General features: G+C 46.8%; 1 protein-coding gene and 1 long non-coding RNA gene across 4 annotated transcripts in view; one reads left to right on the forward strand and one right to left on the reverse strand.

Annotated features, from left to right (window-relative positions):
• Positions 1–2: 2 nt before the first annotated feature.
• Positions 3–24,311, forward strand: part of B3GALT5 (beta-1,3-galactosyltransferase 5) — a 32,876-nt gene continuing 8,567 nt past the window's right edge. The window contains exons 1-2 of one of the 2 annotated variants that reach the window (XM_046905749.1): positions 3–1,563; positions 21,449–21,599. The gene's annotated coding sequence lies outside the window, so the exon portion shown is untranslated. The remainder of the gene's footprint in view (positions 1,564–21,448; positions 21,600–24,311) is intronic. The other variant, XM_046905752.1, reaches the window with a different exon arrangement.
• Positions 11,695–24,311, reverse strand: part of LOC101750362 — a 29,145-nt gene continuing 16,528 nt past the window's right edge. Inside the window, exon 6 of one of the 2 annotated variants that reach the window (XR_006932460.1) lies at positions 11,695–14,112. This is a non-coding gene — a long non-coding RNA (uncharacterized LOC101750362). Of the gene's footprint in view, positions 14,113–21,818; positions 22,498–24,311 lie in introns of those variants that run through there. The other variant, XR_005841767.2, reaches the window with a different exon arrangement.

A 24,311-nucleotide genomic window follows, 5' to 3' on the forward strand; every position in this document is an offset into this window, starting at 1 on the left:
CCCTAGCTAGCTGCACTAGCATCTGCAAAAGTAAGTTTTCTTCATCATGATGGTTATAGGTTATGTAAAGGTTTTCAACTTGCCTCCTGCTAATGTTTCTGGTGCTGTGTATACATTTACCTGTGTCCCAAGGGATGTACAAAGTACATGAGCATATTCCTTTCTCATCAGAGAGGCAGAAGCAGATCAGACGTGATCAGAAGCTCATACCAAAAACAAAAAACCAAAAAAAAAAAAAGAGAGAAAATGAGGTATTCTTCTTCCCCTCTTAACCAGAAGAACCGTGGTTAACACAGTTATGTAGGATATGAAAAATGATGGTGTTAATTGCATACCTACCTGCCTCTACAATTGGCAGCCTGCCTGCAGAAGACTCCAACCATAAGGTTAAGTTGTCTTCTCTGAAGGAAAGAGATGTCCCAGCCCATTCAACAGAGACTATGTCAATTTTCATGGATACATCTGTATTCTCTGGCACATGGAGGCAGAGAAAATTAATTCATATTTGTTCTCTGTGAGATGTTCACTGAGAAGAATGAAGCTTGAATTTCATTCCCTTGTGCAATTACTTGCTAGGAGAGTTATAACAACGGCTTATAGAAGAGAGAAGATAAAAAATACTTATTGCCAAAGTAGTCCATAGCTACACAACCAAAGGAGCTGTAACTTTGTGATTAACTCTGATCAAGGAGCTGGCTTTTTGAATGGAAATCTCCTGTATTGTGAGTGGGTGAATGAGCAACAACTGAACAATAGGTCAATAGGCAACTTCAGGAAAAAGGAAGCTAATAAGCAGATATGACCACCTGAGACGTGTCCACTGATATCCCTAATCCAGCGAGTTTTAGCTGCTGGGGATTATGAGCAGAAAAAGTTGCATATAGTGGATGGATTCAAATGCTGCCCCTAATTAGCATTGCCTACTTCCACTTCCAAAGGCTAATTACTGGGTTAGGTGAGCTACTGACCCGATCCAGTTCTTATGTGCCTGTAGGTGAAAACTCCTCCCAGGGAAAATGCTCCCCATCTCACTGGCAGCCAAATTGAGGTGCCAAGAACCGCTGCAGTAGTTTTGAGTGAAAGGACTCCGTACTTTGGGGAATGTGACAAATGCAGTGCAGTGAGAGTGTGTTGACCATTTGTGGTAGCCTCAGTGCAACCCCAGGTTGCCTGAGCTTCATGCAGTTGATGGCCCACACGCTCCAGTTTTCCTCTGCCCGAGCATCCTCAGTGCACCAGGCGGGCCCCAAGGCTTCAGACTTGAAACGAACGCACCAAACCTCACATACTCAGGAATTACTTGTTAAGGCAGAAATATGGCAACCATCCCCTTGAGAGGGTATAATCTGGCAAGCTGGTAAGGGAATTTGAGGAATGCTAAGCCTCACATGCAGGAGTGACGCACCGACCTGCCCTCCTCTGGCGGCACAAGACTCAGTGCCTGGCGACAAAGCCAATGGGACAGTGTACGGTTGCACTCACTGAACAAATGTTTGGTGCTTCCTTTGGGATAATGCTTTTTGGCGTTTACTGATCACCTTTTCTTCAAGACAAAAGGAGGCTGTGAGTACGCAAAGGACAAAACTAGCAGAAAGCCAGCTGCTGCTCAGTAGGAGCGCCCTGTGATTTCAGGCATAACACTAATTCTGCTTGCAAAAGCTTAACACTTTCTGCAGTAATTCATTGCTACTAGGAAAATAAATAAGCTTTTCTAACTCCAGCAGGATGAAACACAGTAGCATCAATGTGTGAGCTAATTAATTAGATACATTTGAAAGTGTACTGTCTGCATTATTATATCATTGATTTTTCACTGGGAGAAAACAACTGGAGTTGGCTATCAGAGGCTGCAGGTGCACTGCATTTCACTGTGGATGAAAAATCATTTCTAGTTCACCACAGTTAAGCAAAAAACAGCAGGCTGCTTTCGGTGGCACTTTGGTATGTAAAGTATTTTTCTTGATGGTTGATGTTAGAAACTCCTAGTATGCCAAAACGAGCTAACATTAGAAAGGCTTCAAGCTGTGTTTCCTACAGATCCATATATGTCATGGGGTGGTGGCTGGTTGCACTTAAAAAAAAAATTGATGGTCAAATTTAACAGGCTGCTGAAATGTAAAAGAAGAAGGACAAGTACCATTGTAAAATACCTAAGTAGATAGGGTGAGTCAATGGCAGTTTTCCAGGAAAATAAGTATTAGGGTCTACAGGCTGTTGCTAGAAGTGGAGAGGACTGGATATCAAGTCTAATGCGCAATGTGAGCCATGTTTTCTCTTACATGAGAGCACTTCTGAGCCACCAAAGTTTGTGAGAGGTTTTATGAGAATGCTCGAAGCAAAATTCATCGGAGAGAAATGAAATTATTCAGTAGTCTTGCCAATATGGCACTAGCCCTCGGCATGTGTTTTTGGTGATCTTTCTAGCCACTATGTCTGTTTACCTGCCTTCCAGCTAATAAGACTTGCTAATTGTCTCTTGTGTACTGTGAGATTACCAGTGCAAAAGGAGATAAGCCTACTTATCTGCATCCTTTGACAACCTCAGGAGGCTGGAGATAAACTTGACAAACAATCTGGGAAGACGAAAATTCGACATATTAATTTCTTCAGAAGACAGATTGAAATTTTACGGTTTGATGTCAAACATCTTGAAGAATGTGGGCTGTTCCTGCAGTTGCAAAGTCACTGTCATGCACACAGAAACAGTAATGCTCAGCTGACGCGCTCAGCCTTAGTGAGCTACTGTCTCCATTTTGCTCATGAGGAAGCAAGGTGCAGAGGTTGCACGAAGCATTTAATGCCCACAGGTCAAGGATAATCAATTCCGAATTAGGTGTGGATTACGTGGGATGTATCCCACTGCTTCAGAACACGGCATCCATGATTTTGCATGCAGATTGGATGTCTGTCATTAGAAACTGGAGAAAGCCCTGGAGTTCTTAACTCAGGGGATTACAGGTCCCCTGTGCCTGCTCTACGGTCGCCACAAATTCACTGAGGAAAGGTATCATCTCTAATAAGGATGCTTTGTAAAGAATACAGATGTTGTATAAACAGATGTACGAGAACTTGAGTTTTGGTATCAGCCTGTGCAAACTCATTTTCGACCACAGCCTATTCAGTTAACTTCCCTGTGCTTTGCTTTCTCTATGAAAGAGAAAAAAAAGAAAAAGAAAAAGAAAAAAAAAGTCTTATTATAGAAAATTTATGAGAATAAAATGAAAGTATCAATACACTGATCAAAAAAATGAAAGTGTAACTGCTTCTTATATAATGGAGCAATTAATGGACAAAGGAAGGGTAACTGATATCATCTACCTGGACTTGTGGCATGGCCTTTGACATGGTCCTGGACCATATCCTTATTTCTCAATTGGAGAGAGATGGACTTGAAGGCTGGTCTGTTTGGTGGATAAGGAATTGGTTGGATGGTTACAGCCAGAGGGTTGTGGTCAGTGGCTCTATATAGGTCCAGGTGGAGGCTGATAACAAGCAGTGTACCCCAGGGGTCCATCTTGGGACCAGTACTCTCAAACATCTTTATCAGTGACATATATAGTTGGATCAAGTTTGCTGTTGACACCAAGCTGAGTGGTGCAGGTGATACAGCAGAAGGAAGGGATGACATCCAGAGGGACTTTGATAAACTCAAAAGGTGGACCCATGTGAACTTAGTGAGGTTCAACAAAGCCAAGTGCAAGGGGTTGTACTTGGATCAGGGTAATCCCAACTATATGTACAGACTGGGAGAAGAACTCCTTGAAAGCAGCTCTGCCGAGAAGGACTTGGAGGTCCTGGTGGATGAAAAGCTGGACATGAGCCAACAGTGTGTGCTTGCAGATCAGAAGGCCAACTATATCCTGGGCTGCATTGTAAGAGGGATGGCCAGTAGGGAGAGGGAAATGGCCCAGGCTGAGCACTTAAGGCCTTGGACCAAGAGGACTTCATCAGGACAAATGCCTTTTTCCTGTTAAATCCAATTCTCAGCTTACTAGGGAAGCATTTTATTTCTTTTTTTACCTTGAAGCTTTACAATATTTCAGCAGTAACACCCCAGCACCTGCAAGCCCTTGGTAGGGCAGGGCAGAGCAGCACTGGTGCCATGAGGACACTTGTGGTTTCTGGACTTGTTAAAGTTAGTAGCCCCAGGGCACACACCAGGCACATGAGTGGCCTTCTTACTTGTTGCTGGGTCTATATTTCCTTCCCTCACGACTACAGGGATTTTTTCTTTTTGTTGTATTTTAAGAAGTAAGTTACCTACACAAGAAGCTCCAAACAAACAAAGCAGATTTGTCCCCTTCCAGCATTCCCTTCCAGCATCCCACTCCAGACCCAGCTGAGAAGCAGCTGCTGGCCATTCCACATGAGTGATGCCAGCAGTCAGAAATGGAGCACAGAGTGTTAGAGGATTCTTGGCTTTTTGTGTGCTCCAGTACTTTTCCACAAGAGTTGCAAGGTTGCTGGATTTTAATGATGCAGTACGCTGCATTAATGTTGAGTACAGCCAACTTAAATGGGTCTGGTGCTGGCGTCCATGTGCTCCTAATTGGATTATGATGAAAGCTAGAGGCAGTGATGAAAAATGATGCCCAGCCTCTGACCAGCCTGGAGCTGGTTTCAGTGAAGCACCAGTGTATTCTGTTGCAGATGCCTGCATCAGCTGCAGGAAATGGCTCCAACAGGACTGGGGGACCCAGGCAACCAAAATCTGCTGCTCAGGAGCAGAGGGGCTGAACAGGATGAGGCTGAGGTGGTAGCACTCTGCAGGGATCGATTTTGGGAACCATGCTTAACTGATGCCTGGCACAGGCTGATGAAGCGCAGCATGGGCGAGGAGGTGGGAATGCTGCCTGTGTATAAAACAGGATAGTGGGCCAGGAAATGGCCCTGGAAGGATGCAAGTGAGCAGAAATTTGAGAGTGTAAAGAACCAACATCACATGCTTTGGGGACAAACAGGAGTTTCTACTTGAATTTGAGTGCCTGTCCTCCTGGGACGCTTGTATGAGCCTGTGTGCATGGGTTCGTTGTGAAGCCTGAGGAGCCGTAACGTGATGCAGCAGTAGCAAGGAGACACGTGATGAGTGGATGTGCTCAGGAGCTATTTTCAGAAGCACAGTGCATACCAAGTAATGTTGGATGAGGCTGCAGCAGGATTTCATTTGGGTACTTGGTGGTGGCTGAGCCCCTGGCCCAAAAGGATGAAATCACACCGAGTTATCGGGGGAAAGTTGCTCCAGATACCTGGGGCTTGTGTGGCCCAGTTTACATAATGATGGAGTGGTGGTTCAGTCCAGCAACATGGTGGATGTTGGGAGTTCTTTTGGGTCAGGAATAAAGGATGGATCTGGAGAAGGAATTTAATGCAGGAGAAAGGGAAAATACAAATGATCAGCGTATGTACATGGAGCATAATGCATTACGTTCCACAAGGAAGTGCATGAGAAATAAAGCAAGGAGTGGTATGATTGGCTGTATGGCTGTGTGTACTGAACACTCAAGGACAGGCTGCCTGAGGTGCTGAAAAACAACACGAATATTTCCAGAACCTGGAAATGCCCCTCACCTGAAAGCCCCTCAGTACAAGAAAGACATTGAGGCTCTAGAGCGTGTCCAGAGGAGAGCAGCAAAGCTGTGAGAGGTCTGGAGCGCAAGTCTGATGGGGAGCAGCTGAGGGAACTGGGGTTGTTCAGTCTGGAGAAGATAAGGCTCAGGGGAGACCTTATCACTCTCTACAACCACCTGAAAGGAGGCTGTGTTGAGGTGGGGGTTGGCCTCTTCTCCCATATAGCAGTGATAGGACGAGAGTGATTGGCCTCAAGGGGGGAAGCTGGATTTTCTCAGAAAGAGCGGTGGGGCAGAGGCACAGGCTGCCCAGGGAGGTGGTGGAGTCACCGTCCCCAGAGGTGTTCAAGAACCATGTGGATGTGGTACATGGTCAGTGAGCATGGTGGGGGAAGGTTGACAGTTAGTCTAGGTGATCTTGGAGGTCTTTTCCAACCTTACTGATTCTGTGATTCTATGTTTCTATGAAAGGAAGAAGCAGTCTGACACTGACAACTTTCCTGTGGCCAACAAGAGCCATTCTGTGCTGCAGAAGGCTCTGGTGAGGTGGGCAACACCAGAGCTGGCACGTGGAGAGTGGGAAAATATGAGTTAGACATGCTGAATTACCCTAAATACTTGAAATATCCTTACCAGAACGAGGTTATGTCTTTGGGAGCTGTGGGTGAATGAATGCCCTCAGCAGGCAGAGCTGGGAGCCAGCACCTGGGTGTTAATGGATGGAGCGAGTTGTTAAGGGGCTCTGTTTTGCAATTGTTAACAAGAGGACTACTTCCAGATAAAGACCTTTTTTTCCTTCTTAATTACAATTCCATTTCCTGAATCAAGGAGAAAGAGCAGAGGGTGGATTAAGTGGGCAAGAAAAGACAAAACCAGGTTCATTTACTGCTGCTCTGTGTTTCATGGCACTGTGCTATAGGCTGATAGCTCTTCTTTTCCTGACTGAACAATCCCAGTTCCCACAGTCCAGTTTCCTCCCCATCAGACTTGTCCTCCCGACCCCTCACAGCTTCATTGCCCTTCTCTGGAAATGCTCCAGGGCCTCCTGCCTTTCTTCTAATGAGGCGCCCAAAAATGAACACAGTACTTGAAGTGTGGCCTCACCAGGGCTGAGTCCATACCTAATCCATCTAATGTTTTAGATACAGACCGTTGACAAAGTCTGGGACTAGGACTGGGTCCAACTGCACTCAGGCTCCTGTAAGCAGGAGTTTAGGAAGCAAGGGGTTCCTTCTGAGCCACAGGACCCAACAGGAGGTCTCCCCAGATCACCTGACTTACCCCATCCTCTATGCGGTAAATGACGATTCATGTCATCAAATTTTGTTATACTGCACAACCTTTGTTCAGTCACAATGGCAGTAAACTGTCCTGCTGCCTCTCTCTTCCGAGTGAGTCATTTCCATCTGTGACATACCTCTTATCAAAAGCAGGTGCTCTTAACTGACAACCCAGCACATAAAAATGACAGAAGTATCTGTCACACCTCAAGAGGAGGAAGGAGCACTCCACTGCCTTGTAAAGGACAGACACAGTGCACCCATTACCTTCTTCACGTTCTGCAACAGTCCATCAAGCAAAAAGGAGGAAAAGTTAGAAGCTGTTGATGTAGGAAGCGTAAGGTGTGAGTTCATAGATTCATAAAGGTTGGAAAGATCAATAAGATCATCAAGTCCAACCATCAGCCCATGCCTGTGACTGCTATAGACCACGTCCCTCAGTGCCACATCCACACGGCTCTTGAACACCTCCAGGGACGGTGACTCCACCACCTCCCTGGGCAGCCTGTGCCACTGCCTCACTGCTCTTGCTGAGAAGATGTTTCAAACATCCAACCTGAACCTCTCCTGGTGCTACTTGAGGCCATTCGCTCTTGTCCTTTCGCTGTTACCTGGCAGAACAGGCCAACCCCCACCTCACCACAACCTCCTTTCAGTTAGATTACTGGGAAATCATAGGGAAGATGGATACCTATCAATCTAGCAATAGTTGCCCTCATTCAACTGGAAAATAAAAACAACGTAAAAAAAATGTATAAATTTTTTAGGTAGAAATATCCAAATCTCTGTGAATAATACCTCTCTTGGGTAACAGAAAGGGTCAGAGTGCGGCAGAGCAGGCCTGCAGATGGTTGGATGAGAGTGGTGCTGATTAACAAGGTTTCCCTGAAAAAAAGTAGGTGAAAGTTAGCATTTGATTTCAGTCAGTAATGTGGCAGTGCTTTGTACACCCGGCCCAGGATTTGAAAGAAATAAACATTCACCGAATGGCCTTTCTTTCCTTTGGAGATAAACATCTTTCACTTCTCAGAATTCTGCTTTGAACTACGTGGGAACATTTCAAAGCGGGATGATTTCAAAAAAAACTTCCTTCGTGTTGAGAATTTAGGAGAACTTACGTCTGGATTTCAATCTCTTTGAAGGTAATATTGTGCCAGATTTTCATTGCGTCCCATTTTATACCAGTGCCGTGTCTGACAGCATGTTAGATTGTTGCGTTCAGCTGGATTTGGAGCTCTTTGTTCCAGGTATACGCTGTAGAAGCTGTTTCTGCTGACACTGCAGTGCCCCATTGTTTTTTTTTTCCAAAGCAGCCCTGGTTTTGAACCAAAACAGCCTCTAACAAAGCACCTGATCTATGGGTAAGCTTCAAGCTCACTGAGCAACACCACATAGCATGGCTGGCTCTAAGTAGCACTCTGCCCCCAAACTGTTCCTGTTTCTTTAAAAAGCAGAAGAGAGACAAAGAAAAGAATATAGTTGTTTCCTTCCTTCCTTGCTTCCTTGCTTCCTTGCTTCCTTGCTTCCTTCCTTCCTTCCTTCCTTCCTTCCTCCCTTCCTCCCTTCCTCCCTTCCTCCCTTCCTCCCTTCCTCCCTTCTTTCCTTTAAATTTGAATCTTTAAATTTGAAAGCTTTGGTGTGCTTGGTTTTAATCCAAATCAACCTTTTTGTTGACAGCCCTTGTTCTGAGCCAGATCAAAAATATGCTATTTGGAGTCCTTCCCATCGCCACTTGCTCCCTTGCCAGCCCAGCGCAGGAAGATGCTAATAATAAATAAACCAAAAGGCACATTAAACTCAGTAGCTCAGAGGGACCCATTAGTCAGAACCACAGACGAAGGGCCAGTTTTCTGGCACTGCAGTCAAGCTCTACCAAACCCTTCATCTCGAGCTGTGTAACGGTGCTCAGATCGATCAGTGCTGAGCAAATGCTTGCAGGCGGATGGGCTGGTGGTGGGGGTGAGCAGTGGTCATGCTAAACCTGCTTTTTAATCATTGCTTCCCTGATATCACATCTTTTCCTGGCCTGCTGACAGGTGCACAATTAACAAGGTGTCACAAGGGGAGAAGGAGAAAGACTGAAGTTAAACATCAAGCCCACGTACATACCTGCCTAGAGAGCTGCATTTTTCCTTAGGGCGGATGTGCCTTGTGAAAAACTGTTTTCTTTTGCAAGCACACTGTTCCTCCTCATAGAACTCTCCTTTACTTTGTCCTTCCTGATACCTTTTGACAGTTGACATATGTGGGATGGAGCTGATCCCAGAGACGTGGCATTTTGATTTCTGCTTCTGAGGCTGCTCTGTAACTGCTGGGCTGCTACATGGAAGGTATCTGCCAGCACCTCTTCAAGGAGAGGAGCCCCACTGTGCCATTCACTCTGTGCTTCCTGTGCACTGTCGATATGCCTGAGCCTGCCTCCTGATAATGCTACTCAGGGGCTCATATCCTGCAGGGATCTGCATTCCGATGACCTCCTGGATGCCTGCAAGACTGTGACAGAAGGGAATTCCTCCCTGGCAAGGATGAGACCAAAGATGGGTGGTGGGTGCACGGAAGTCCATCACATGACTGAGCCATAACTTCTGGTGCAGAACAAAAGCAAACCCCCTACATGTGTCCCAGGTCAGGTGACGTGCCTAGGACTTTCCTTTCCAAAGGAAAATCAAAGTCTACAAGCAAAGTACGTGCTAGTCCATGTACTTCCCATCAATCATGCTGTGAGGAGTCGTAAAAAAAACTATTTCCTTATTCCTGACCTGGAGCCAAAGACCTGGAGCATGTGGTTTGATTATCGCCACTGTTGTAAAGTGGTGCTCAGCCTGCTGTGAGTCAGCTCTGAAGAAGGGCTCATCACGGGGCACAGAGGGTTGCAGTATCCTGGAGCTGTGTGGCACCCCTGGATGTGTCTCTGGAAAAGCCCAGAAGGGAAGAAGAGAAACACAGCCCAAGACCTTATGGCTAATGAGTCATAGGATCACAGAACCATAGAACGATTTGGGTTGGAAGGGACCTCCAAGCCCACGCTGCCCTAACCCGAGCCATGGGCAGGGCTGCCGCCCACCAGCTCAGGCTGCCCAGGGCCTCATCCAACCTGGCCTTGAGCGCCTCCAGGGATGGGGCACCACAGCTTCCCTGGGCAGCTGTGCCAACGCCTCACCACCCTCCTAGGAAATATTTTCCTAATATCTAATCTGAATCTCCCCTTTTAGTTTGGAATTGTTACTTCTTGTTCTGTCACGAGGAAGCCAATTCTCTGCACCACATCCAGGACCTTGCAGCCTCCTGCGCTGCTGGATGCTCACCAGGTACAGCCCTTGTCTACTACATAAGAAGACTGCAGAGAAAAAAAAATTGGACAGTTTATTCAAAAGAAAATCAAGAGGCATCTTGATCACAGCCTGTATCTGCTAATTGAGGGATAAAAAGCAGGATGGAGTTCCCAGCCAACAAAACACAGCAAGAAACAGGGCAAAAAAAGCTCCATGCTTTGGATGGTTAGCAGCTTATCAGCAGGAGGAAAAGGTTTTTGTGTTAGTGAGGCTTTAAACCAAGTCAGAATTCCTGTCAGAGATGGGCTGTGTCTCTGAGTGAGACACAGGCTGAGTGCAGGCAGTGGCCATGAGTGGTGTCCTTGGTCAGGTCCCACCCAGGGACATGCGAGCAAAAGGCACAGCTGCAGGTTCTATCAGCCGTTGGTCCTGGAGCAGCAGGAACAAAGGATGAGGGTAGATTAGATGGGAGGTCTTACATGGAGTGAAAGTAAAAGTGAAAGTCCATACCTCTGCAATGTCTCAGTGAGCAAGGACTGCTGTACATGTAAAAGGCCAAGTCCAGCGTGCACTGGAGTTAGATTTTGGCTCTCAAAAGTTCTTCTCAAGAAGCTATGAGACATCATGACGTACTGAAATTATTAGACAGCAAAAATTTAGCTAGCAAAAATTGTTAGTGATAAGTATTAAGGGAAATCCGAACCGTTAGCCTTTGTACCTCTGAATACATCTCTATTCACATACCACTAGCTTGCTTTCTTACACATAGTGGGTGGATGCTGGTACGAGGCACGCATAAGCAAAACGGATCTGAAGAACACTATATCCATTGTGAAGAGAAATTAAAGAAGCTTTCGAAGGGCTATCAGTTTACTGAAGCAGTTCAGTTTTTTGCCTTTTCTCAGTAAATAGTTTTTTATCCTCTCACAGCTTACACTTACTCCAGAATGTAGAGGGTGAACTTCAGACTTTTCCCTCCAAAGGAAATGGTTACGAGAACTTATATGTCAAAGAGTTTCACGTCATGGTTGTTTTGTCTTTGGGCTTTTTGTAAGTGGCTTCTTGTTGTGCTGTGGTGTGCTGCAGCCGAGGTTCACTGATCCGGGCCCAAACTGCTGTGTAAAACAAAGGAAGCAACTGGATAAGTATAACCTTTTGGGTCATACTAATGGTGTGCATCTGCTTTTGGAACGGGAGTCTTGCTTTCCACAAACCCCCTTTAATGTGCACTTCAATGGCTGGGAGAACTCCTTGAGAGCAGCCCTGCGGAGAAGGACTTGGGGGCTCTGGTGGGTGAGAAGCTGGACGTGAGCCAGCAGTGTGTGCTTGCAGCTCGGAAGGCCAACTGTGTTCTGAGCTGCATCAACAAGAAGGGTGGGCAGCAGGGAGAGGGAGGTGATTGTGCTCCTCTGCTCTGCCTTCGTGAGGCCCCATCTGGAGTACTGCGTCCAAGCCTGGGGCCCCCAGCACAAGAAGGAGTGGAGCTGTTGGAGAGGGTCCAGAGGAGGGCATGAAGATGCTCAGAGGGCTGGAGCACCTCTCCTGTAAAGACAGGCTGAGGGAGCTGGGCTTGTTTAGTCTGGAGAAGAGAAGGATGCAGGGAGATTTCACTGTGGCCTTCCCATTACTTGAGGGGAGCATATAAATAGGAGGGAAACTGACTTTTTACGTGGTCTGATAGTGATAGGACAAGGGGGAATGGCTTTAAACTAAAAGGGTGAAATCTAGGTTAGATCTTATGAGGAAATTCCTTACTCAGAGGGCGGTGAGGCGCTGACACAGCTGCCCAGGGAAGCTGTGGTGCCCCATCCCTGGAGGCGCTCAAGGCCAGGTTGGATGGGGCCCTGGGCAGCCTGAGCTGGTGGGGGGCAGCCCTGCCCACGGCACAGGTTGGGGTGAGTGGGCTTGAAGGACTCTTCCAACCCAAACCATTCTATGAATTCTGTGGATTCTATGAAAAAAAAATGTTGGTTTTCATCGATCTCCAGTGGATTAATAGTGCGGCTTCTGCAATGCTGACCCCAGTCCTGCCAAGGGAGCACACAGTTATAGCTCTCCAACTCCATCACTGTCCCCACCTTCATTCTGTGCCACCACAGGAGCAACCATGCCCACCGGTAACCTGCAAAACTGGAAATGGGACCTAAGAATCATTTTAACACTATAAAAATAGGTTATATTGGTACTACCGTTCCTCACACGAGGTGACAGCTCTTAATGTCTTTACAACACAAACGTTGACCCGAAAATTGCAACAAAATTCTTCCTCCTGACTGAAACAGATTTGCATGTAGATTCAATGCAATGAAATGCTGGAAGCTTCTACAAGACAGGTGGACATAATTTTTTGTGGACAGCCCTGACGCTCCCAGTGCAACTGGGTGTTAACACCACTGTGATGCCCAGCACCTACCCCAGGCGTGCTGCCTACAGATCCCTCACCTGCAGCTCTTATCAGCACAGCTCAAGGACATAGCTCTTCTGCCTGCAGCTGCCTTGTCAGCATAGCCCAGGGACGTAGCTCCTATTCACATTATTAATAATATTAAAAGAACCCAGCGCCACAGCAAAGCACAGCAAACCTAACCCCACCCCAAACAACAGCATTTTGGTGAGCGACTGCAGCTCAGCCTCCTCTCTGCCTGCCTTACACCCCAGTGATTTCCCACATGGCAATATACGCTGTTATGAGGGCCACTTGCAACTTGCAGCACCTGTTGCAGGAGGTGATGATATCAAGGCAAGTTCTTCGAGCCCCAGTGTCCAGCTATGAGCTGCACTCAGGTGAATCTGATTTGGGCAGCAGAAATACTCCATTTCCAAACACAGCTTACCTCCCTGTGTGCCCCACCTCCTCCTTCACAACCGAGCAGCATCTGTGCTTTTTTCCTCTTTCACTTTGATCTGGGCTCTGATGACTAAGGGAACAGGAAGATTATAGTTTAAGTGTATAATTCTCATTCGACGTGACAGGTTAAAGCTATGTGCTTTTAGAGGAAGCTTAGGATTATTTTAGTTCAATTACAATACCGATTTGGTCCCTGATTCATTCTTTGAGGACTGGCTTTATGGAGATAAATGTTGATTTAAATTTCCTGCTAGCGAAATATAAGCATATGTTTATACTGCTCTGCTTAAATGCTTCATCGGTATAGGAGTGGACCTGCACATCAAGTGCAATACTGAGCCAGAGGCACGGAGATGTTGATTCTTTTCCTTATTTCTTTTTCTATCACAGGGGTTATGGTTTGTGGAATTGTCATTTCCTCCACTCCCCCAGCAATAAATATTGGCACCATAACTCATAGTTTCTTTATGCAGAGGGCGCTGGCACAGCTGCCCAGAGAAGCTGTGGTGCCCCATCCCTGGAGGCGCTCAAGGCCAGGTTGGATGGGGCCCTGGGCAGCCTGAGCTGGTGGGGGGCAGCCCTGCCCATGGCAGGGGTTGGGGTGGGTGGGCTTTGAGGTCTGTTCCAACCCAAACTGTTCAATGATTTTGTGATTCCTGCATGCCAGCCCGTCAGCGTGCAGCCCTGTGTGGGACTGCGTCCCCCTGCCCTCCTTTACAGCGCTGAGCAGGGAAGAAGTTTGATAGAGATCCGCAGTGCGCTCCCTAGCAGCTCCCGAGGTGCCCGCCCTGCCCATGGGGAGCACAGACACAGCTGTGCCGAAGCTTTTGTGGTTCCCCCCTGGAAGCTGGTGGGTCAGGCTGTGGAAAGTGCCAACAGTCAAGGAGAGTTTTCTGAGCACAAAATGAGAAGTAGAGGAAATTGAGGATACGTGCCCTGTGCTTTTTTTTAAGCAAATTTGGAAGTGATTCCCCATTCCTCACCTGTATTTCCCTGCAAAGCAGAAGAAGCGGAAAGCATTTTGTGCATCTCTTCTGTCATGTTTCTGTGTCTGTACCATTGGAGTGGAGGGGGAGGAGGAGGAGAGCTGCCAGCAGTGAGCTGCGATTGATTTCTCCCTTGTTTTTGCGCTGCACTGAGGCAACCTGCTTCAGAAATGACAACGGCAAATCAAAGGGGGTATTTGTGCTGGAAATCCAAACTCCCCGAGCCGTTAGCAGGAAAGTAGCAATTAAACGGGATGCTTTATCTCTAGCACCCTTCTGGTGGTACACGGTCCTAAAAGCTTGCAGCCCTTAGGAGCGAAAACTATTTGCATTTGCTTCAATAACTGCTGCCATGTGAAACTTTCAGTTACGGATTACCACCACCTGGGGATGTGTGCCCACACAGAGCTGCCAGTCCCCATCCCTCCTGCTCACCAGGGGCGCGAGGAGTGGGCTGAGGTGGGGTGCTGGGACAGGTGCGGGGTGCCCTTTGCTCCTTGCGCAGGGGTTGTTCCGCCCCATAGAGGGAAACCCACGGCTCGGAGCGTTCTCCGAGTAGCATCGCCCTTAGCCGAGAGCGCGGAGCCTAACTTCCCAGCACCGCAAAGGCTCGGCTCCGCTCTGCAGGATGAGCAGGTCCGTTAGCAGGGCTGGAAGAACGTCGTCTCCTCCTCAAATGCAACATAAAGCCGTCGCTAGGACAGTTCCATAACTTTCGTTTCCCTGCCGGTTCCCACTGCAGTGCCAGCGTGAGGCTGTTACCTACCGGTGGGAGGGACGTACGGAGGGAGAGAGGGAGGGCGAGAGAGAGGGAAGAGGAGGAGGGAGGGAGGGAGGGAGACAGGCGGAGAGCTCGAGTTACCGCAGCCGCATCAGTGCCGTCCCCGGGCTCGCCCGCAGCCCACGCGGGGCCGGAGGCTGCCACGCACCGTGGGGTCGTGGAGCTGCCCGGTGAAGGGCCGGGACGTCGCGGGCAGCGCCGTCCCCTGCAACCACCGTAGCACGGCCCTGCGAGCCCGAGGATGTGCCACGAGCGTGTGAGGGAAGGAGCGTGGATCGCCCGGTGCAGGTATGGCCGTGTGCGGGGATCTCGTTTGTGCACTGAGGATGGGGATCCCCGAATCTGGTGGGCTTTCGGCTGGGAGAGCAAAAGAAAAAAGGGCGGTGGGCACGGACCTGATGGCTTTGAAGAGTAGGGTCAAAGTGCAGAACGAGCTACCTATGATGTCCTCAGCTGGAGGAGAGTTTGTCTGAAGGCTCGAGATTGAAGCGTCCATCCTGCAGTCTAACGAGCAGGAGGTGCTGCCAGGCACAAGGGGTACCCTGGACTGGTGGGATGGCTATAAGAGATCTCACGTACCGGACCAAGTAAGGTATGGCTTAGTACATTTTAACACGTTCTGGCCGCTCGTGAACCTGCCCTCAGCCGCAGAGCTTGAGTTGAGTTTGGGAGGATGGGGTGCAAGGTTTGGCTGTCCCATGCTTTTGCCGAGAGAAAACTCTTAAAAATAAGGAGATCCACCAGGTAGAGGCAAAAAGTAAGGGAAGCAGTCACCGGGCCTGATGCCACAAATACGTGCAGTCAGCACTTGTAAAGGTAAACATTTATTTATGGAGGATTTCCTGCCATGAGGACCCTGTGGCGGGGTTTAGTCCTCTGCTCTGTGCTTACATCCACCAGCCAAAGGAAAAGCTGCGTGCTGAACCCCTGGGTTGGAGTTTGGAGAGGGCTGCAGCAAGGAGAGGGCATGAGCTGCTGCTACGGAGCTGCCCATGCCTTGGGCAGGGACCATAGGGTGGTGGGAGCTATAGGGTGATGGGACCTGCAGGATGGGAACTATATGATGCCCTAGGATGTTAACTTCCAAAATACTACCTTGCCTTTTTAGTAGACATGTAAATGCGAATGTTGTGTTGATAAGGGAAAAAATAAAGTTCCGAACACTAAAATAACAATGATGCCAAGGGGGAGCACGAAAAGGATGGGCAGAGAAAAGCACAAGCACCAGGCGCACCTACTCCGTGCAAGTGCTGTTTATAGTTAAAATAGGAAAAATAAACCCACATCTGAAGTTCAATGTCCATCCCACAGTGGCAGTGGCTGGGCTGAGAAGCGCTCTGTAAAAGATTTCAATGACACGAGAATGCCTTTGTTGGTAATTTTTCTTGGTTTGGGCATTTTTTGTACAGTCTACATAATGACCTCTTCTCCACGTTGCTCTTTTCCTTCCTTCCTCCTGTATCTTGAGGTTACTTCTGAGGGAGAAGAGCAAACTTTGTCCTGCCTCAAATATCATTTTCAGTTTTACTTTGCTTTTTCGTTGTGATGAAAAATGCAACTGTAGCACTGCTTATAAATAAGGGTGCAAGAAAGGTGAAAGAAGCGTCTGAACAACACTCTGAGATACAGAGTTTGATTTTGGGTGGTGCTATGTGGAGCCATGAGAAGGACTCAGTGGCCCTTATGGATGCCTTCCAACTCGGGATATTCTGTGATTCTGTGACTCTAAGTAACTTCTTTGGGGGGGCACAAACCCATCTGCATAGTTTTTGAAGCACGGTGCTTCTGCACATCAGTAAACGTGGCTGAGCACTGACAGCAGAGCTGAAGGAAGAATTGTCCTCATCGCTTTATTTCACTGTGAGGGTAAGAGGGGGGCTCTGAGTTGGGTTTTACTGTTCAGGACACTGAATGGCGTTGGATTGTACCGGGGGAGGCTGCGCAATGGGCATGTCCAATAGTTGACAGCCCCTCACCTTTGGTATGATCTGGAGTTTGGAATACAGCAATAAAACAGTAATTGCGTTATGCTCACCGATTCATGAGGTGTTGGGGGGGAAAAAATGAAGTTAAAAATGCTCATTAGCATCAGGAGGTAAACTGAAGATCGGGGGATTGTAGGGAGAGAGTCCACTGGTATTGAAGAGAATTCCAGAGAGCATCATTTGGTATAAGGGAGGTGAAGGGAGGACAGAGACAGAAAGTACAGTTTTTTTAGACTGATTGTTGGAAAAAAGGACTGCTAAGAAGAGTGAAGGTTGTTGTGTGAGGGCGAGGAGGCAGTGCAATGGAGGAGCCACTGTGTGCCCGTGGCAGGACCTTGGCTAGTTGCTTGTTAGGACTGTGCATTCAGAAAAGCTGTCCCAGTACACTCCTGAAGGGGGGAAAGCACAGGCCCCAGCTGACCGACTGGGTTAATTTTCTTCCTGGAGGCTCATACGATGCCATGCTTGGGATTTTTGATGAAAATAGTTATGATCATACACTGATGTTGTAGTTGTTGCTGAGCGGTGCCTATGCAGAGCCAAGGATATTTCAGCTCCTCACACTGCCTGGCCAGCAAGGAGCTGAGGGCACACCGGGAGCTGGGAGGGGACAGAGCCGGGACAGCTGACCCCGAGTGGCCAAAGGGATGTCCTATGCCATGCGGCGTCATGCTCAGCAATAAAAGATGGGGCTAGAGGGGAGAAAGGGGTAATTAACCTCCATTATGTCACCTTAGGTGGTGCTAAAACCATCATTCAGAGAAGGAAGTGGTGTGAACCATTCTTTGAAAGATGAGACAAAGAACTACAGACACCTATTCTAAAACTGTCTGTGCTGCAGCACAACCATAGGAGATCTAGAGCAAGCAAGTGACATTTTCAGAGATATTCTCCATTACTGAACTTTGGTCATGGATTTTCCCTGAGTTTTACAAGAAAATTTTCTCTGCTTGTTACTGCATACTGCAACTGTAATAAGAGTGTTGAGGCTGTGTTGATCGTGCTGCTTAAAGATACAAGTTTTATGCGTATATCTGAATGCAGATTCTACATGCGTAGGATTTCCTCAGTATGAACATTAATCTAGAATTTAACGTAACTTTCCAATTTTTTTTTTTTTTTTTTTTGTCAAGAACTATTAAATTCTTCAAAGCTGGACTAGTTTCTTCTGTTCAGTTTTAAAGAAAAAAAATGTATTTATTATTAAAATCCAAAGAAGCAAATGAAACAAGTGCTATCCTCTCTGGGCAGCTGGTTCCAGCACCTCACCACTCTCTGAGTAAAGAATTTCCTCCTAATATTTAATCTGAATATCCTCTCTTTTAGTTTAAAAACATTTCCCCTTGTCCCATCAATATCAGGCTGTGTAAAAGTTGGTCTTCCTGTCTATAAGCTCCTCTTAAGTACTGCAGGGACACAGTGAGGTTACCCAGGAGCCTTTTGCAAAATAAATAAGCCCAGCTCCCTTGACCTTTTTACACAGGAAAGGCACTCCAGCCCTCTGAGCATGCTCATGTCCTCCTGTGGACCCACTCCAACATCTCCACTCCTTGTGCGGAAGGCTCCAGGCCTGGATGCAGTACTTCAGATAGGGTCTCACAAGGGCAGAGCAGATGGAGACAATCCCCTCCCTCTCCCTGCTGGCCACGTCTCTTGTGATGAAGGCCAGGATACTGTTGGCCCTTCTGTCCTATCAACTCAGCTTAGTGTCATCCATAGTGTATTGTAGCTGATAATTTACAGCATAGAAGGATGTTTTGGATGGGCAAGGCTGGGTACATTAGTGGCTCTCCAAGGGCCTTGGCAGCAGCTTCCCACCCTGGGTCATCTTTCAGGAAGGCTGCCCAGCTGGAACCTCATCCCAGCAGCTCAGGATGCCTGAGCTCTCCTCCTGGCTGCACAGGGGACCTTTTCTGTGACTGCTGGTGAATCCATTAATCACTGCCTGGTGCCATTTCTCCATTCCGAAATTGTTTTTGTCTTTCTGGAGGTCCTGAGGTTTATCTTAAACATTAACATCTTCCCTTCTCAGACCCCTCTCCCCATGTACACCCCAAAATGGTGGCCCAGGGTCTGCTGGGGAGGAGCCAGGAGGGCAGAACCCCCTCAGGAGCAACCCTGAGGTTGATGTGTGCTCTTGAAACACAAAGACGATGTGTGTCCCTCAGGCTGTTTAACCTGCAATGCCATCTGCCCCCCATGGAACAGCCAATATTTTCTTTAAATGTTTTCCCAGTGAAAAATAATAGGGAAAAGCATTCCTTGGAGGGGTGGGACAGAGTTCATGAGTCTTGTTCACGTGGCTTGTATCTTGTCCTGATGACGATCTCAGAATAATGGGAGTAAAATATTACTGCTTGTGAAAACAAACAAACAAAAAAAAAGCACCCAACCAACCAACCAACAAACCAAACAAAATACTCCCCAGTATTAAAGGAAGTGCCTAGCAAGTCAGTGCTTCCTTGACAGAAACTGACATGTATGAAGCACTAGAACAACGTCTTGTTTAGACTTGCTAATCAACTGACAATCGGAGAGAATCCTGACATTGGTGAGTGGTGTCAGAGGGGAAAAGCCTTCTTGTCATCTAACAAAAGCCAGGAGAAGACACTTTCCCCCTGTTCTTTATCCAGTTCTCCATCCTCCTTGCCTTCCAGTCTTGATATTCACTTTGGATGAGGACGTTTTAATATGTGTTGCTGTGCATGGTTTCCTCTGAGTTGGAGAGACATTCTAAAGCATTGTGAAGGTGACATTTAGTCCCACCACCTTGGCTGTTATCCGCGTTGGGTTCCTGTGGTTGAGGTGGCACTGTGGCCTGTCCCACCTGTTATGGGCGGTCCTGTGTATATGGGCACCAAGCAAAGGGGCAGGACTCAGCCAACACTTCAAAGAGGCAAAGCAGGGCCAGGTGTCTAAGGATTATGCTTTATTTTGAACAGAAATCAGCTGGGTTGGACGACCCTGACCGAACAGAGAAACCTGGCTGCTCAGCAAAGGGACAATTCTTCCTTTCTTAGCAGTGTTGGCCCAGCTACTGCTAAGCCCTCTGCTTTGCCAGCCTTCGCCTTTGAGAGATTGAAGGTGATCCCTGCTCTTCTAAAATGCTTGTTTTTAGGAAAATTGTTTCCTGATGTATTGACTTATTATCTAAGCGTATTCAGTTCCTCTCTTTGTCCTGCCAAGCTTCTGTGAATGCAGTTTAAAGGCTTTGTTCCAGGGGAAATAAAAAATTAACAGGTATTAGTAGTGCTTATGCCAGGGCACATGCTATTTTTCGCTATTAGGAAAGGCAATTTGAAATACCTCTGCTGGCTTCAGCTGTGTGGTGCCTGAGGTTCCTACTCCTGCTTGCATGTTTAAATCACAGCCGTGCTTTTGGGTATGCAAGTGGCAATAGCAACCGCTTGCCTCTCTCTTGTACAAAGTGGCAACCCCTGCTGATGGCCAAATGTGCTTTGAACATGCTGTGCTTTGAGTCCTTCACTGTTCAACGTGTGCAACATGAACGAGAATCTAACCCTGATCATTCACTGAACTCAGCAACGTGACTGTAACTTTGCCCCAGAAAAATTAAGCAAACTTTATTTCTTTAAATTTGCATTTTGAATCTTTTTCTCATGGGGACTCTAGACCTACTTACCTTCTCTGCTGCAGGCCTGATTGCTTTTCTTGATCCGTACGCTATGTAGCCTTGATCTCTTGGTGCTGTTTAGATAATTATACTCATTAACAGATCTAAAGGAGGTGTCATATTAATTTTCATGGAATAACTAGGCTCAGTCAGATGAGTTAACGTGACCCATCCACAGTGCAACATGGGGGAGTTTAGTAAAGGTCAGTGTTGTAAGCAGAGACTCTAGTAAATTTGCCCACCATGACAAACTGTCATGGTGCTTGGAAAACTTCCTGGCAGAGCAAAGACAGCAAATAAATTCTCTTATTCTCCTCATTTGCTGAAAGAAATGAAATTCAAGGAGGTTATCTTGGTGAGCTCCAGCAAGCTCCAAGGTGTCCCTTTGCTGCTTTCCAGATCACTCTGACACTCAGACAAGAAGTGGCTCCTGGTGCTCCAGCAATGGTCTGGAGACCCCAGTACAAGAAAGACAGAGAGCTGTTGGAGAGGGTCCAGAGGAGGGCCACAAAGATGATCAGAGGGCTGGAGCACCTCCCCCACAAAGATAGACTGAGGGAGCTGGGCTTGTCCAGCCTGGAGAAAAGAAGGCTGCAGGGTGACCTAATTGCAGCCTTTCAATACCTAAAGGGAGCCTATTAACAGGAGAGGAGTCAACTCTTTGAAAGGGTAGGTAACAGCAGGACAAGGGAAAATGGTTTTAAATTGAGGGAAGATTTAGGTTGGATGTCAGGGTGAAGTTCTTTACTATGAGAGTGGTGAGGTGCTGGAACAGGCTGCCCAGAGAGGTTGTGGATGCCTCGTCCCTGGAGGTGTTCAAGGCCAGGTTGGATGGGGCCCTGGGCAGCCTGGTCTAGTATTAAATGTGGAGATTGGTGGCCCTGCCTGTGGCAGGGAGTTGGAGCTTCATGATCCTTGAAGTCCTTCCAACCCGGGCCATTCTGAGATTCTGTAAAAGGGCTGATCCTTCAGGCTATGGGGACTGTCCGGCTCAATGGCAAGTGCCAAATGAGTTCAGGTGAGTGCAAGGCAAAGGTTTGTCTGACACTATATGGACCTGTATTACCTTCTTCTTTTCTTCCTTGTTCATTTTAGGCATGTGCCAAGAGAGAGTGCGACCGCAGACTGCTGTAACCCACATTGCTCTGGTCTCAGGCTTTAGTGCAAACTTCATTGGATCTACACAGAGCCACAACACGCTCTGCTGGGCAGGTTAAACAAACCACTCTCTAGTGGACTGTTTAAGGTAATTTTTCTGCAATGCCCTACATAAAATACTTGGCAGTTGAAATGATAGGAAATGGAAAAAGCTTTGAGATAAATACAAACTGCAATTTCTGACTCAAATCGAAGAGAAAACTCAGATAGATTTGTGTTGTGATTTAACCCAGCAGACAGCTCAGCACCACACAGCTGCTAGCTTGCTCCACCCACAGTAGGATAGGGGAGAGAATCAGAAAAAAGTTAGAATTCATAGTTGAGATGAAGACAGTTTAATAGGACTGAAAAGGATAATAATAATTTATAATAATAATAATAATAATGAAAGAATATTAAAAACGAGTGATGCACAGTGCAATTGCTCACTACCCACTGACTGAAGCCCAGCCAGTCCCCAGGCAGTACCTCCTTCCCACAGCTAACCCCCACTTTTATTGTTCAGTTTGTGACATCCCTTCGGCCAGTTTAGGTCAGTTGTCCCTGTTCTGTCCCCTCCCAGCTCCCTGTGCACCCTCAGGTCTTTGTTGGCAGACCAGCGTGAGGAGATGAAATGTCCTTGGCTCTGTGTAGGCACTGCTCAGCAACGCTACAACAGTGGTGGGTTATCACCATTGTTCTCATCCTAAATCCAAAACACAGCATCGTACTGCTACTAGGAAGAAAATTAACTCTATCCCAGCCAAGACCATTCCAATATCCATGCCATCTATGTCATGATCAGTTCCCACACTTTCCAGTTGTCATTCACCTAGCCTATGGGCTATCTCTCTAAAATGTCCATTGAGTTTATTTAGTCTATGACTTTGGGCTCCCTCCATTGTCATGGTCTTTCTGGGCAGGAGAGGTGGTGCGTGATGTTGAATTGTTGCATGCCGAAGCCGGTTCTGATTCCCATCACCATGTCCAGCTCTATAACCACAGTTCTTTGATTGGTTCCATGAAAATAAATTTTTTGTTAATTTGGGTGATTCTTGTAATACTGTTGATAAGGCATATAACAACCACAGAAGTGATGACATACAGTACTGTACAGCAGTTAACATTATACAATTCAAATTGTTGGCTATTCTCACCCATCATCAAGTTTCTTTGAGGTACACACCGGACTTCCTCATCCTTTTGCATTACTCACCAAATACACCCATGTCCTTGAGAAAAAGCAATCTCACAGATGGGCTTGCCTTTGCCTGAGGCAGGAATAATCCAGACTGTCTTGCCCAGCACAACTTCTACATGCACCACTGGGACTTTTTCCCTTCTGCAGTATGTAAATATTTTAATTGGGCAGGGCCAGCTCTAAGTGTTATCTGACCAGATAGTTTTTTCATAAATGTGTTTCCCAGCGTTTGAATGTCCCAGAACCCATTACTCTTAGTGTAGTCTTAAACAGTCCATTATATCATTTGATTTTCCCAGAGGCTAGTGCATGATAGGGGATGTGATATACCCACTCAAGGCCATGCTCTTTTGCCCAGGTGTTTATGAGGTTGTTTCAGAAATGAGTCTCATTATTTGACTCAGTTCTTTCTAGGGTGCTGTGTCATCACATGACTTGGTTTTCAAGGCCCAGGAAAGTATTTGGGCAGTGGTATGGTTTGCTTCCACCGTTGCAAGCACATGGTGTTTCCCATAGTGAGTTTGTGGGGGTGTGGTATAACTGACATGCCAGGTTTCCCCGTATTTATATTTCAGCTGTTATCCTCCATGCCAAAGAGGCTTTATCGCTTGGCTTGATTAATCACAACACAAATTTTACATTCTTGGATAGCCTGTGCAATAGTGTCCACGGTCAAGTCCACCCCTCAATCCTGAGCTCATCTATATGTTGATGGCCTTTCTTGATGGCCCGAGGTTTCACGGGCCCACTGAACTAGAAATAATTATATTGCCAGTCCAGATTTACATGAGTCACTTCAATCCTAGTGGCTCATGTTGTTGGGCCTGGTTGTTTTAATGTTCCTCAGTGGCTCAGCTTTGTGGTTCATGGGCATCCACAGAGTTTACTTTTACAACTACATTCTCTACCCGGGCAGCAATATCTTTCCACACTGCAGTGGCCTAGATGGATTTGCCTCTGTGCTGCCAGTTGTTCTGCTTCCATTGCTGTAACCACCCCCAGAGGGCATTTGTCACTATCCAGGAGTAAGGTAGAAATCATGGGTTGAGATAAAGACAGTTTAATAGGACAAAAAAGGATGAGAAAATAATGATAATAATAATAAAAATATATAAAAGCATACAAAATAAAGTGTTGTATAATACAATTGCTCACCACCTGCTGACAGATACCTAGCCAGCCCCTACTAGGGGAAGAATATTAACTCTGACAAAACCAGGGCAAGCTTACTGGCAAAGGATTTTCTACAAAACCTAAGAGATTTTATTGCTAAAATACTGTGTGCTCTTCAAAATAATCAATAGAAAAGGGGTTGATTACTATTAAGTCTCCACCGTTTTCTAGACCACCTTCTGGACACTGTATCATCTCCAGGACACTTCCATGAAGATAAGTGCATGGAAGCTGGAAATCTTCAATTGCAGGCTGTACTATTTGTCAGATGCAGGCCAAGCGGAAAATATACAGGGAAAGTCATATAATTTAGAAACTGTAGGCCTTGTCACACCTAACCCATGCTGTAGAACAAGATGCTTTAGACTGGGTGGTTATGGTTCTACGAAATGCAGTCATGGCCATGTTGTCCTAATTAAACATGACAGAAGCAGTTGTTCTCCAGCC

The sequence above is a fragment of the Gallus gallus genome, chromosome 1, assembly GCF_016699485.2.
Source record: "Gallus gallus isolate bGalGal1 chromosome 1, bGalGal1.mat.broiler.GRCg7b, whole genome shotgun sequence".
NCBI classification, from domain to species: domain Eukaryota; kingdom Metazoa; phylum Chordata; class Aves; order Galliformes; family Phasianidae; genus Gallus; species Gallus gallus.